The 14,276-nt window shown below is 46.8% G+C and overlaps 1 long non-coding RNA gene across 1 annotated transcript in view; it reads right to left on the minus strand.

Annotated features, from left to right (window-relative positions):
* Nucleotides 1-13,735: 13,735 nt before the first annotated feature.
* The window catches only part of LOC135058092 (uncharacterized), a 54,275-nt gene continuing 53,734 nt past the window's right edge, over nt 13,736-14,276 (minus strand). Inside the window, exon 4 of the long non-coding RNA XR_010244593.1 lies at nt 13,736-14,091. This is a non-coding gene — a long non-coding RNA (uncharacterized LOC135058092). The remainder of the gene's footprint in view (nt 14,092-14,276) is intronic.

Here is a 14,276-nt window from a genome sequence, read left to right on the forward strand (position 1 = left end):
TCTCCCTTCCTCACTCTCTGCTCTTGACTTTGCCACTTACTTCACATCCAAAATTGACTCCATACGTAAGGACATCACATCACACCAGACCATCAGTAACCAGCTTTCTCCCATCCCTTACCACCCCTCCCCATCCCTCCCACCAACTCTGACATCTTTCTCCCATGCATCTGGAGAGGAAGTCATGGCCCTCATTCATTTCTGTCCCCTCACCACCTCCCCACTTGACCCTATCCCCTCCCGCCTCCTCCGCTACCTCTCTCCTTCTGCTTGTTCCCATCTTTCCCACCTTCTCAATCTCTCCCTCTCATCAGGCACTGTCCCCTCTGCCTTCAAGCATGCACTCATCTCTACTATTCTTAAAAAACCTACCCTTGATCCAAATACTCTCTCCAACTACCGACCCATCTCTCTCCTTCCTTTTGCCTCCAAACTCCTTGAGCGTATTGTCTACAACCGCCTTATTTCCTTTCTTTCCTCACACTCACTACTTGAACCATTCCAGTCTGGCTTCCGTCCTCTCCACTCCACTGAAACTACCCTTACAAAAGTATGCAATGACCTCCATGCTGCTAAATCTAAGGGACACTACTCTATACTTATTCTACTTGATCTATCTGCTACTTTTGACACTGTGGACCATCCTCTCCTACTGCAAATCTTTCACTCCATTGGTCTGCGTGACACTGCCCTCTCTTGGCTGTCTTCCTACCTCTTTGACCGTTCATTCTCTGTCTCCTCTCATGACTCCACCTCCGCCTCACTTCCACTAACTGTAGGTGTACCCCAAGGTTCTGTCCTTGGTCCTCTTCTCTTCTCTCTCTATACATCCTCACTAAGCAAGCTCATTAGTTCTTTTTGCTTCCAATACCATCTCTATGCTGATGACACCCAAATCTATCTTTCCTCTCCAGACCTCTCCCCTGCTCTCCTCACTCGTATCTCTAACTGTCTCTCTGCTACCTCTTCCTGGATGTCCCAGCGCTTTCTTAAACTTAACATGTCTAAGACCGAGCTGATCATCTTCCCTCCCTCCCGCATAACCTCACCTCCTACAATCTCATTATCTATTGATGGCACTGCTATCTCCTCTAGCCCCCAAGTGCGTTGTCTTGGAGTAATCCTTGACTCCTCCCTCTCCTTCAAACCACACATTCAGCACCTCTCACAAACCTGCCGTTTTCATCTAAAAAATATTTCCAGGATCAGACCCTTTCTGACCCAGGATGCTACTAAGACTCTTATCCACTCACAGGTCATCTCCAGACTGGACTACTGTAATCTCCTCCTGACTGGCATTCCTGACAAACACCTCTCTCCACTCCAATCTATCCTCAATGCTGCTGCCCGGCTCATTTTCCTCACCAAACGCACTACGTCTACCTCTCCTCTCCTACTAGACCTTCACTGGCTCCCCTTTCCTTTCAGAATCCATTTCAAGCTTCTCACACTCACTTACAAAGCCCTCACCCACTCCTCTCCCACCTACATCTCTGACCTTATCTCCCTTTACACTCCCACCCGTCCTCTTCGCTCTGCTAATGCACGACGACTCTCCTGCCTACGGATTACTTCCTCCCACTCCTACCTCCAAGATTTTTCACGTGCTGCACCACTTTTCTGGAATTCCCTACCTCTCCCCCTCAGACTCTCCACCTCTCTACAAAACTTCAAACGGGCTCTCAAGACCCACTTCTTCACCAAACCCAGCCAAATCTCATCCTAAGCCTGTGTTCCACATTCTCTATGTACCCCATCTGTGTCACCCCTGTCTGTCTACCCCTCCCCTTTAGATTGTAAGCTCTCACGAGCAGGGCCCTCTTCCCTCATGTGCTTATCCTTTGTCTTACTTTAATAATCTTCAACTGTACCACATCCAGCAGTCTTCTGCCACCTGATACTTATTCCAGTGTCATCTGCTGATGTAACTATGTTTATTTACACTGTACTTGTCCTATACTGTCATCAACTGTAAGTTGCTGTTTTCCTGTTTGATTATTTATGTACTCTGTAATTGGGCGCTGCGGAACCCTTGTGGCGCCATATAAATAAAGGATAATAATAATAAATAATTAAATGCTCCTTTTTAAATTTCTCAATAAGAAACTTTTGGCCTAGGGGTGCCATGAAAAAAATTCTGATACTCTAGGGCGCCATGATTAAAAAAAGTTTGAGAACCACAGCTACACCAATTCTGCATTTTGCTTTATGTGCGCTCGAGTGAAATGGGTAGAATGTGGAGATAAATACAGGGAATCTGCATTACTGGCGGAGGGTGCTTGGCCTAATGACACAATCACATTGTTTTCCCGGTGATAAGGTTAGATCTAATGAAAAGAGTAACCCAGACCTGCCCCTGTCGCCACCCACCTGCTTCTTCTCTCCTGGGCATCTCCAGAGAGGAAAGCTTTAATGTAGGCAAGTATTGATAATATCACAACAGAGACTTTGGTAGGACAAATAATAGGTAGAGGTGTGCGGATGCCACTTTTCGTGTTTTGTGTTTTTGGTTTTGGTTCTAAATCCATTTTCGTGTTTTGGTTTTGACTTGGTTTTGCCAAAACCACCCTTTCGGGTTTTGGTTTTTGTTTTGGATCTGGATGATTTTTTGGGGAAGGGAAACATAAAAACAGCTAAAATCACAGAATTTGGGGGTAATTTTGCTCCTACAGTATTATTTCCCTCAATAACAATAATTTTCACTCATTTCCAGTCTATTCTGAACACCTCACACCTCACAATATTGTTTTTTAGGCCTAAAAGTTGCACCAAGGTGGCTGTATGACTAAGCTAAGTGTGCGGAACAAACACCTGGCCCATCTAGGAGTGGCCCTGCAGTGGCAGACAGGATGGCAGATTTAAAAAATAGCCCAAAACAGCACATGATGCAAAGACAAAAAAGAGGTGCAATGAGGTAGCTGCCAAGCTGAGCGACACAAGTGTGCGGCACAAACACCTGGCCCATCTAGGAGTGGCACTGCAGTTACAGACAGGATGGCACTTAAAAAAACTAGTCCCCAAACAGCACATGATGCAAAGAAGAAAAAGAGGTGCAAGATGGAATTGTACTTGAGCCCTCCCACCCACCCTTATGTTGTACAAACAGGACATGCACACTTTAACAAACCAATCATTTCAGCGACAGGGTCTGCCACACGACTGTGGCTGAAATGACTGGTTTGTTTGGGCCCCCACCAAAAAAGAAGCAATCAATCTCTCCTTGCACAAACTAGCTCTACAGAGGCAAGATGTCCACTCCATCCTCATCCTCTGATTCCTCACCCCTTTCACCGTGTACATCCTCCTCACTGAGTATTAATTCATCCCCACTGGAATCCACCATCACAGGTCCCTGTATACTTCCTGAAGGCAATTACTGGTCAAGGTCTTCCCGGAAGACTTTATGATTCATTTTGATGAACATCGTCTTCTCCACATTTTGTGGAAGTAACCTCCTACGTCGATCGCTGACAAGGTTACCCACTGCACTAAACACTCTTTGGGAGTACACACTGGAGGGCAACTTAGGTAAAATAAAGCCAGTTTTTGCAAGGGCATCCAAATTGCCTCTTTTTTCCTGCCAGTATACGTACGGACTGTCTGACGTGCCTACTTGGATGCTGTCACTCATATAATCCTACACCATTCTTTCAATGGTGACAGAATCATATGCAGTGACAGTAGACATGTCAGTAATCATTGGCAGGTTCTTCAGTCTGGACCAGATATCAGCTTTCGCTCCTGACTGCCCTGCATCACCGCCAGCGGGTGGGCTAGGAAATCTTATCCTTTTCCTTGCAGCCCCAGTGGCGGAGGAAATTGAAGGATGAGCTGTTGACGAGTTACGTTCCACTTGAGTTGACAATTTACTAACCAACAGGTCTTTGCACCTCTGCACACTTGTGTCAGCTGGAAAGAGAGATACAATGTAGGCTTTAAACCTAAGATTGAGCACAGTGGCCAAAATGTAGTGTTCTGATTTCAACAGATTGACCACCCTTGAATCCTGGCAAAGCGAATGAAGGGCTCCATCCACAAGTCCCACATACTTTGCGGAATCGCTCCATCTTAGCTCCTCCTTCAATTTATCCGGCTTCTGCAAAAGCCTGATGAGGTGAATGACCTGACTCAAGCTGGCAGTGTCTGAACTGACTTCACGTGTGGCAAGTTCGAAGGGTTGGAGAACCTTGCACAAAACGGAAATCATTCTCCACTGCACTTGAGTCAGGTGCATTACCCCTCCTTTGTCTATATCGTAGGTGGATGTATAGGCTTGAAAGGCCTTTTGCTGCTCCTCCATCTTCTGAAGCATATAGAGTGTTGAATTCCACCTCGTTACCACCTCTTGCTTCAGTTGATGGCGGGGCAGGTTCTGGAGTGTTTGCTGGCGCTCCAGTCTTTGGCACGCAGTGGCAGAATGACGAAAGTGCCACCGACAGCATCTCCTGCACACCCCTCTCATTTTTCAAAAAAATTCTGCCCCACCAAATTAATTGTATGTGCAAAACATAGGACATGCTGGAATTTGCCCAGATGTAATGCACGCACAATATTGGTGGCATTGTCCGATATCACAAATCCCCAGGAGAGTCCAATTGGGGTAAGCCATTCTGCGATGATGTTCCTCAGTTTCTGTAAGAGGTTGTCAGCTGTGTGCCTCTTATGGAAAGCAGTAATACATAGCGTAGACTGCCTAGGAACGAGTTGGCGTTTGCAAGATGCTGCTACTGGTGACGCTGCGGGAGGCCATACATCTACCCAGTGGGCTGCTACAGTCATATAGTCCTTAGTCTGCCCTGTTCCACTTGTCCACATGTCCGTGGTTAAATGGACACTGGATACAACTGCATTTTTTAGAACACTGGTGACTCTTTCTGACATCTGTGTACATTCTCGGTATCGCCTGCCTAGAGAAATGGAACCTAGATGGGATGTGATACCGGGGACACAGTACCTCAAACAAACCTTTAAGTGACTCTGAACTAATGGTGGACACCGGGCGCACCTCTAACACCAACATAGCTGTCAAGGCCTCAGTTATCCGCTTTGCAAAAGGATGACTGCTGTCATATTTCATCTTCCTCACAAAGGACTGTTGGACAGTCAATTGCTTACTGGAAGTAGTACAAGTGGTCTTCCGACTTCCCCTCTGGAATGACGATCGACTCCCAGCAGCAACAACAGCTGCGGCAGCAACAGCAGGTGTACCACTCAAGGATCCTACGGAGGAATCACGGTTAGGAGAGGACTCCTCAGTCTTGACAGTGACTTGGCCTGCAGGACTACGGACGTTCCTGACTGAGGAGGAAGTTGACGTTACGGAGTTGGTGGTGTGGCTTGCAGGAGCTTGGGTACAGGAGGAAGAAGGGATTTAGGTGTCAGTGGAATGCTTACACTCTTACCCAAAGTTTCTGAACTTGACAGTGACTTCTGATGAATGCCGTATAAGGGAGGATGTTCCTAGGTGGTTAACATCCTTACCCCTACTTATTACAGAGTGACAGAGGCAACAGATGGCTTGACACCTGTTGTCCGGATTTGTGGAGAAATAATTCCACACCGAAGAGGTGGCTTTTTTGGTAGTTTGCCCAGGCATTACAATGGGCTTCTTCGTCCCAAGGACAACAGGTGTCTCCCTGGTGCCTGACTTAAACAAACCACATCACCATCAGAATCCTCATCGTCAACTTCCTCCCAGCAACACCCATATCCTCATCCTGGTGTACGTCAACAGTGACATCTTCAATTTGAATATCAGGAACTGGACTGTGGGTGCTCCTTCCAGCACTTGCAGGGGGCGTGCAAATGGTGGAAGGAGCCACATCTTCCCGTCCAGTGTTGGGGAGGTCAGGCATCGCAACCGCCGACACACTTGGACTCTCCTTGGGGATTTGTGATACCATCTCAGAGGTCACAGTTCTTTTCTGTGCTCTTTCCAGATTAACGCTTTTAATTTTCTAGCGGGAGGATGAGGGCTTCCATCGTCATGTGAAGCTGAACCACTAGCCATGAACATAGGCCAGGGCCTCAGCCGTTCCTTGCCACTCCATGTTGTAAATGGCATATTGGCAAGTTTACGTTTCTCCTCAGACAATTTAAATTTCTGTTTTTGGTTCTTTTTACTGAACTTTGGCTTTTTGGATTTTACACGCCCTCTACTATGATATTGGGCATCGGCCTTGGCAGATGACGTTGATGGCATTTCATTGTCTATGTCATGGCTAGTGGCAGCAGCTTCAGCACTAGGAGGAAGTGGTTCTTCTTGATCTTTCCCTATTTTCTCCTCAAAATTTTTGTTCTCCATTATTTTTGGGGAATTATATGAAACAATATGCGTCACAGGACTGACTGGAATTACTGATGACACAGGACACTACCACTGGTCTGATGCAGCCCAACAGGTTGTTATAATTGTTATACTGCAGCAGTGGATATATAGCAGCAGCGTATATCATCACTGGAATTACTGATGACACAGGACACTACCACTGGTCTGATGCAGCCCAACAGGTTGTTATAATTGTTATACTGCAGCAGTGGATATATAGCAGCAGCGTATATCATCATTGGAATTACTGATGATACAGGACAATACTACTGGTCTGATGCAGCCCATTACAGGTTGTTATAATTGTTATACTGCAGCAGTGGATATATAGCAGCAGCGTATATCGTCACTGGAATTACTAATGACACAGGACACTACCACTGGTCTGCACAACACAGCACCACTTTATACAGCTACACTGGATATATGGCAGCAGAGAACACCAACACTGTGAATGGCTGGACTGATGCCGCACAATACACTGACTACACTGGACTGGTCTGCACAACACAGCACCACTTTACAGCTACACTGGATATATCTGCCTGTACTGATACAGCACAATACACTGACTACACTGGACTGTTCTGCACAACACAGCACCACTTTACAGCTACACTGGATATATTGCAGCAGAGAACACCAACACTGTGACTGCCTGGACTGATGCAGCACAATACACTGAGTGACTACACTGGACTGGACTGAGCAGCACAACACTTGCCACCCCACTTTCCCGCCCCAACACACAGACACTGAACACTGAGGACATGTCCTCTCTATACACTGTCCGAGACTGGAGTGAAAATGGCGGGGATGTGCGGCTCCTTATATGGAATCCAAATCCAGCGGGATGATGACGTTTTGCCGCTTTCGGGTTTCCAAGTCAAGAGGGAAAATCCGAGCCTGGCTCGGATCCGGACTCGGAAGGCAAAGTTAGGTAGAGTTCAGTTCTCTGAGAACCGAACCCGCTCATCTCTAATAATAGGATAGGGAGGGGGGCGTGGCTTGAACACCTAGCAGGACGGACGTTTCCTGAGAGTGCTCCGACTGCTGAGACTCCTATTTTCCCCTTTTCTGCCCACCCAAGCCCGCCCTAGTTACTTTCCCAGCGCTCTGTAGCTGACCTCAGTGCGCTGTACTGGACGGGGTGAGCTGTGGAGCCAATGGACTGGATCATCCAGTTCTTGCAGGTTGCGGCCTCCCCTCCATGGTAAGGCCGGGTCCTCGATTCTGCTGACTACTGGCTGCAGCTCCAGGGGAGTTTGAGTGCTGCACTTCCGCCCGCGGCTTTCACCTGCTGCACGACCCCACTCGCGGTGCCTTGCCTGGGGATCCGGTAGGTGCTGAGGCGGCGCAGGATCCAGCTGACTGCTGACCCTGGTTTGCGGCTGCTGGGAGAGTGTCCGCGGGAGCCCGTTGGCGGCGGCCATCTTGGACTGAAGGAATCCTTGTGCAGCAGCTCCTGGATGCAGCTGGAGACCACTCTAGCAGATAAGTGTGTGGTCTGGGGGGTCTGAGCCTTGGTCCTGCCTGAGCTCTCTGGCCTGCATATAAGGTGACAGAATGCCCCTGTGCTCCCCCCCATACTGCTCTCTATCAGTAGCTTATTATATGCAGCTGGCCCCACTGTGCACTACCTGGGTAACAAGTAAAGTGTTGTGGTTTGTGTTTGTTTTTTTACTTCAGCACATTTGAACACCCCCTTTGTTCTATTTCCACATTATACTGTGCAACTGATATAGCTCCAATTAAAGAGCGCATCAGGTTTTTTTTTTGTTATCAAGCCCTCTACCACGCTATATTGGGCCCTTTAGTACCCGTGCTGTTCTCCATGATGGGCAGTCTTCTATTGTAGGACACATGTTCCCTACACTTTGTGACCCCTGTATACCACCACGGAGCGCTGCTGGAGATAACCTTCCACAACATGCTCCCGTAGTGTGACCTCACCCCATCCTGGTTCCCGTATATATATATATCCGAGTGCTACCGGTGCTTTCCTCCCCACTTCAGCTCTGTCAATTGCTTTCATCTTCCTGCTCATCCCCACTATGTCAAAAAATAAAAGAGCCCAGCAGGCTCCCAGCAGGGCAAAGCTAAACCTGCACAGATGCAAGGGTCCCTGCTTGACTCCCCTTCTTCTCCATCCCCCTCTGATTCAAGTATTGACCCGCAAATACAGGCCGTGATGACCGGCTTGCTGGAAGGTGTACAATCTGCCTTTGGCCAGGAACTCTCCAAAGCGGTCGCAGAATTTAAATCAGAAATCGCTTCGTTGGGAACCAGGACTGATGCTTTGGAATCTAAAACTGATGACCTCAGTCGCTCACAACATCGTATGGACTTGGAACACGCTCGGCTTCACAACGAGATTGAACTACTCAAAGAGAAGCAGGAAGATCAAGAAAATCGCTCCAAACGTAACAATCTCCGCATTCGCCAAGTTGCGGAATCTGTGTCCGGTGCCTCTCTGCAGTCCTTTCTTAAAGATTTCTTCCATCACCTGGTGTCAGACCTCTCCGACGATGATTGCCTATGCGACAGGGCTCACAGGGCCTTAAGAAGCAAACCTTCTGCAACCCAACCCCCTAGAGATGTTATTGTATGCCTTAACTACTAAAGATCTAAAGAGCGAATTCTGTTCTCCACCCGAGATGCTCCCACTGTATTATTCCGAGGCATGCAACTGCAAATATTTCAAGACCTGGTTCCCTCTACTGTCCAGAAGCGGAGGGATCTCCAACCCATCACGAAGATCCTTCGTCAACACAACATTCGTTATAGATGGGGGTTCCCCTTCCTTCTCTAGGTCTACACCAACAATACCATATATTTGGCAAAGACTCTGACTCAAGGTCAGGCCCTGCTCGCCAAATTGGATCTGCTTCCAACCTCTCTTCACACCTCCTCGGCTTCCCCTACAGCTCAGCGTTCGAAGCCGCCAACGGCTGAGTGGTCGAAAGTGTTCCGTCAGCATTCAGGGGATACAGACCCCCCCTGATCTCACTGGGACTCCTGCTTGGCCTTCACCATTACCCATTGCAGTTCTTGGACATTGTTCTGTTTCCATGACTGTGATTTGGTAGCGACCCTCGTTTGCCGGGTTCCTGACATATTGCTTTTCTATTTTCGAACGCCCTGCCCTCGGGCTGCTATGCTGTGTTTTATTCATTTTTATGTATCATTTTTTTGTTTTTGTTTTTTTGTTGTCTGTTTTTACTTGCTGGTTTTTGATAACTCAAGTTCTTCCATATATTATTGTATTGATACTGCTTAGGTTTCTTTTAGTTTTATATGCTGCACCCCCCTTGTCTCTTCCCCTCCCCCTCTCTCTTCCCTTGTCCTCCCCTTCCTCCTACCCTACTTCCTTCCCCTGTTTCCCCCCCCCCTTCCTCTCCCTGCCGGTATTGGTAGCATTTCTACCCTTTCTCTCCCTACCAGTAGGGATTGCTTTTGATGTTTCGGGCCCCCCTACGAGTTTGGGACCAGGATGCTCTGGTCACATAGGTTCTGACCTTTTGCCACCCCCATCCACCCTCTATCATTGATGACTGTTGTTGCTGTACTGTTTTTTATAGCGGTCCTCCAGTGGGACCCATTTCCTCAGGGTTGTTGCCCCTTTGGGCACTTTCTGTCTTCTTCTCTTTTCCTGTTTTGTCTTCACCTTGTATTTCTCTTTCTCTCTTCTTCTCCCTCATTTCCTTGGCTCTGGTGTGGATTCTCTGTGAATTTTTTTTCTTTTTCAGTTTCCCTTCGGGCGATTTATCCCATTTGGAATTAGCATTTCCCCTCACCTCTCACTATGGCTTTGAAACTACTTCCTGTTAATGTTAATGGCCTTAACTCCCCTAAAAAACGTACTATAGTCCTTGGTGCCTGTAATAGGTAAAGGGCATATGTTGTTTTCCTCCAGGAGACCCACCTAATCAGCTCGTATACCCAGCTGAAAGGCAAGCGATACTCCCAGACCTACTTTGCCTCAGCTGATTGTAAAAATCATGTTAAGATGATAGCAGACCCGGAAGGACGATATGTAGCGGTGATTGGCTCCTTACGCTCTGATACATACACCTTTATCTCTGTTTATGCTCCCAACCACGATCAAGCTCAGTTCTTTCAACACTTATTTCTCCGCCTTCACAAAATTGCGCAGGGTCATGTTATCCTAGGTGGCGAGTTCAATACGGTCCTCAACCCGTCCATTGACAAATCTGGCAATTCAAGCTCCAACAAAGTCTCTACTTTTTCTAGGGCTTCTCTTACTCTCACTTCTTCCCTCAAACTATTTAACCTCTGTGACTCGTGGAGGTTCTGCCATTCCTCGACCCACGACTACACACACTACTCAGGCCCCATCAACAATACCCGCGCATTGACATGCTTCACGTCTCCCAACCTCTTTCCACATCCTTAGTGGACACTGGTATTACCCCCTTTACATGAACCGACCATGCAGGGGTCTATATTCTATTAGATCTTTTGCAGGGTCCCTCTCCATCTCGCAAATGGCAATTGGATGACACGATGTTACTGCACCCTTCGAATGTGAATGAACTCAAAGAAGTCCTCAAGCATTATTTTGAAGAAAATGATACCCCAGATGTTGCCCCTGGAGTCGTGTGGGAGGCCCACAAAGCCACTTTCCGAGGCCACATAATGGTAAAAACCTCCATTATGCAGAAAAAGATGACACAAGAGGTCTCTTCTCTTGAAAGTCAAATTTCGACCTTGCTAGCCCAACATAAACTTAACCCCATGTCCGCCCATCTTCATCAGATTGATAATCTTAGAGGACAGTTGAATACTCTCCTCTCCCATCGTGCTGCTACTACCCTGCAGAAATTACTCCAAAGATTTTATGACAAGTCTGATAAAATGGACTCTTTGTTAGCCAACAAGTTGCGACGTAAGCAGGCCTTGACCTCCATTGATAAACTCTATCCTGCCACACTGAAGGGCTTCACATACGATTCCAGAGTGATGGTTGATGAATTTAGAGGTTTTTATAACTCCCTGTATAACCTGCCAGTGTCTCCTGCTTCCCCACACGACACTGAGGCTGTCCAAACTTACTTTTCTGACACGCCCCTATCTTCTATAACTGAAAGCCAATTGTCCGCATTGAATGCTGACATTACACAGGAAGAGACCATAGCTGCCATAAAATCAATGCGACCCTCCGCTGCCGGGACCCGACGGTTATACGGCCCATTACTACAAGACATTTGCAACCGATCTTGCCCCCGCCTCACCTCTCTATTTAATGGCATCCTAAATGGTGCCTCATTTGCACCCGCTACACTACAAGCTGACACAGTAGTGATCCCAAAACCTGATAGAGACCCCTCGAAATGTGCTAATTACCGACCTCTCTCTTTACTCAATGTAGACCTAAAGATCTATGCCAAAATCTTAGCCCTGCATCTCGCTATTTATCTTCCCCACCTAATTCATCCAGACCAAGTGGGCTTTATCCCAGGACTCCAAGCGTCTGATAACACCAGGAAAGCCATAGACATAATCCATTCTATACATGTACAGAAACTTCCCTCGCTGATTTTAGCTTTGGACGCCGAGAAGGCATTCGATCGTATTTCGTGGTCCTTTGCCTTTCAAGTTCTCCACAGAATGGGTTTTGCTGGTAGATTCCTCCGGGGTATTCAGGCGCTGTACCACTCTCCCTCAGCCACGGTTTCAGTTAACCACTTTACCTCTTCCCCTTTCAGGATTACTAACGGTACCAGGCAAGGCTGCCCGCTCTCCCCCTTAATATTTGCCCTCGTTATGGAACCCCTAGCCGCAAGCATACGTGCCAATGCGGACATTGCTGGTGTACGAATTGGCCCAACTGAGCATAAAATCGCGCTCTATGCCGATGATGTCCTTATATCTCTGGGAAAACCGGCCCAATCTCTGCAACCTCTTTTGACCGAAATAGAACTCTATTCCAAATTTTCTGGTTATAAAATTAATCCCGACAAAATTGAGGTACTTGATTTTTATGTTCCGGCCCAACCAAACTAGCTCTCGAAGTTTCCTTCCCGTTCACCTGGCATAAACGTAAACTTAAATACCTCAGTATCTATCTCCCCATCGACATCACCAACTCTTTCAGGCTAACTTCCCCCGCGTTCTGGACCAGGTCAAATCAGACCTACTCTCATGGTCTTCTTTGTTTATATCATGAATCGGACGAATTAATTCGGTGAAGATGAATGTGCTCCCTAGGCTCCTTTATCTTTTCCAAACACTCCCAATCTTTGTCCCCTCTTATGTTTTTAAATTTTTAAGATTTCAATCCTCTAGTTTTATTTGGGCTAACAAGCGCCCCAGAGTTCGCCTACGATTGTTATAGCACCCGAGTCTTGGAGGAGGTCTGGGTATTCCAGACTTTAGACGTTATTATATTGCAGCACAATTGGCTCCCTGCGTACAATGGTGTAACCCTGGGGCACGGAAGGTCTGGGCTGACATTGAGGCAGCTGTCCTGGGGCTCGCTTCTCTCTCCTCCCTTCTGTGGATACCAAGATCCAACTGACCCAAAACTGTAGCCTCTCACCCGATTATATCTCGCTCCTTATCTATATGGGACTCTGCACACAAAAAATTCAGAATAGCCCCCACTCCATCTCCGATTGTGCCTCTTCTACATAATCCTGCTTTTCCTCCGGGTATGCACAAGACATTGTTACTCCCATGGAAGAACAGGGGCATACTGTTTCTTAATGATATCTCCATGACCGCATATTTTCCCCAATTCTCCCAAAATTCAAAAAGATATATCTATTCCCACTAAAACATTTTTTTCAGTTCCTCCAAATCAGACACTTTCACTCTACCATGCAACCGACTATTACCAAACGACCTCTGACTACTTTCGAGGCATTGTGCCTTAGACGTTCTTCCACTAGAGGCCTGATATCTCTCATATACACATTACTTACCGAGGACCCTCCCCCATCCCACTTCTTATGAGACAGCTTGGGAAACCGACTTTCAGGCTACCCTCACTGAAGACGAGTGGTCGGAGATCTGGGTCAACGCTGCCTCTAGCTCTATCTGCTTTAAGATTAAAGAGAATATATACAAACTGCTTTACAGATGGTATTACGTCCCCTCTAGACTTTGTAAAATGTATCCTGGTTCTTCCGATAGGTGCTGGAGGGGCCGTGATACTGAGGGTTCCTTCATACATATATTGTGTTCCTGCCCTAAAATAGTCACTCTATGGAAGGATGTCATTGCCTACATAACGACTTCACTACAACTGCCCATTCCGTATGACCCTAAGTTTTTTCTTTTACCATTGTATGTCCCAACCTTATCCAGGCACCAAAACCAATTGATGTGTCATGTGGTCTCTGCGGCCACCTGCCAAATTGCAATGGACTGGAAACGTACTGATACTCCTTCAATTCACTCTATTTTAGCTCGTATTTGGTACGTGTACCGCATGGAATACATGACTAGCATCATTAATAACTCCTCCAAAAAATGTAATTCTGTATGGTCCCCATGGATCTCCCTCCAGCGAGTAGCCTCCCTGTTCGTTCTTTAAAATGCCGTCCTGTTCTCAGGTCGTACCAATTATTATTTTACTTTTTCACAGAAGATCCACCATTTCTATCTTTTCTCCCTTTCCCTTCTCTATTCCTCTTCTCCTAGCCACCTTCTTTGTTTCTCTTATTCGCCACTTTGCTTCGACTCTCCTTTTCTTTTCTCTCCTCTCTTTTCTTCCACTCTCACTCTGTCTCTTTCTCCTAAAATTGTTAAAATGGATCATGTTTAATTTTACTGTCTATATTGTCCTTTCTGACTTTATGTACTAGTTTGTACATCTTTCGATTTTGACAGCTATGTTTGGTATTGTGTCCTGATCCACCTAATAAACAAATATTAAAAAAAAAAAAATAGGATAGGGAATCCCACTAGCTAGCAGAAATAA

Source organism: Pseudophryne corroboree, chromosome 3 (genome assembly GCF_028390025.1).
Source record: "Pseudophryne corroboree isolate aPseCor3 chromosome 3, aPseCor3.hap2, whole genome shotgun sequence".
Classification (NCBI taxonomy): domain Eukaryota; kingdom Metazoa; phylum Chordata; class Amphibia; order Anura; family Myobatrachidae; genus Pseudophryne; species Pseudophryne corroboree.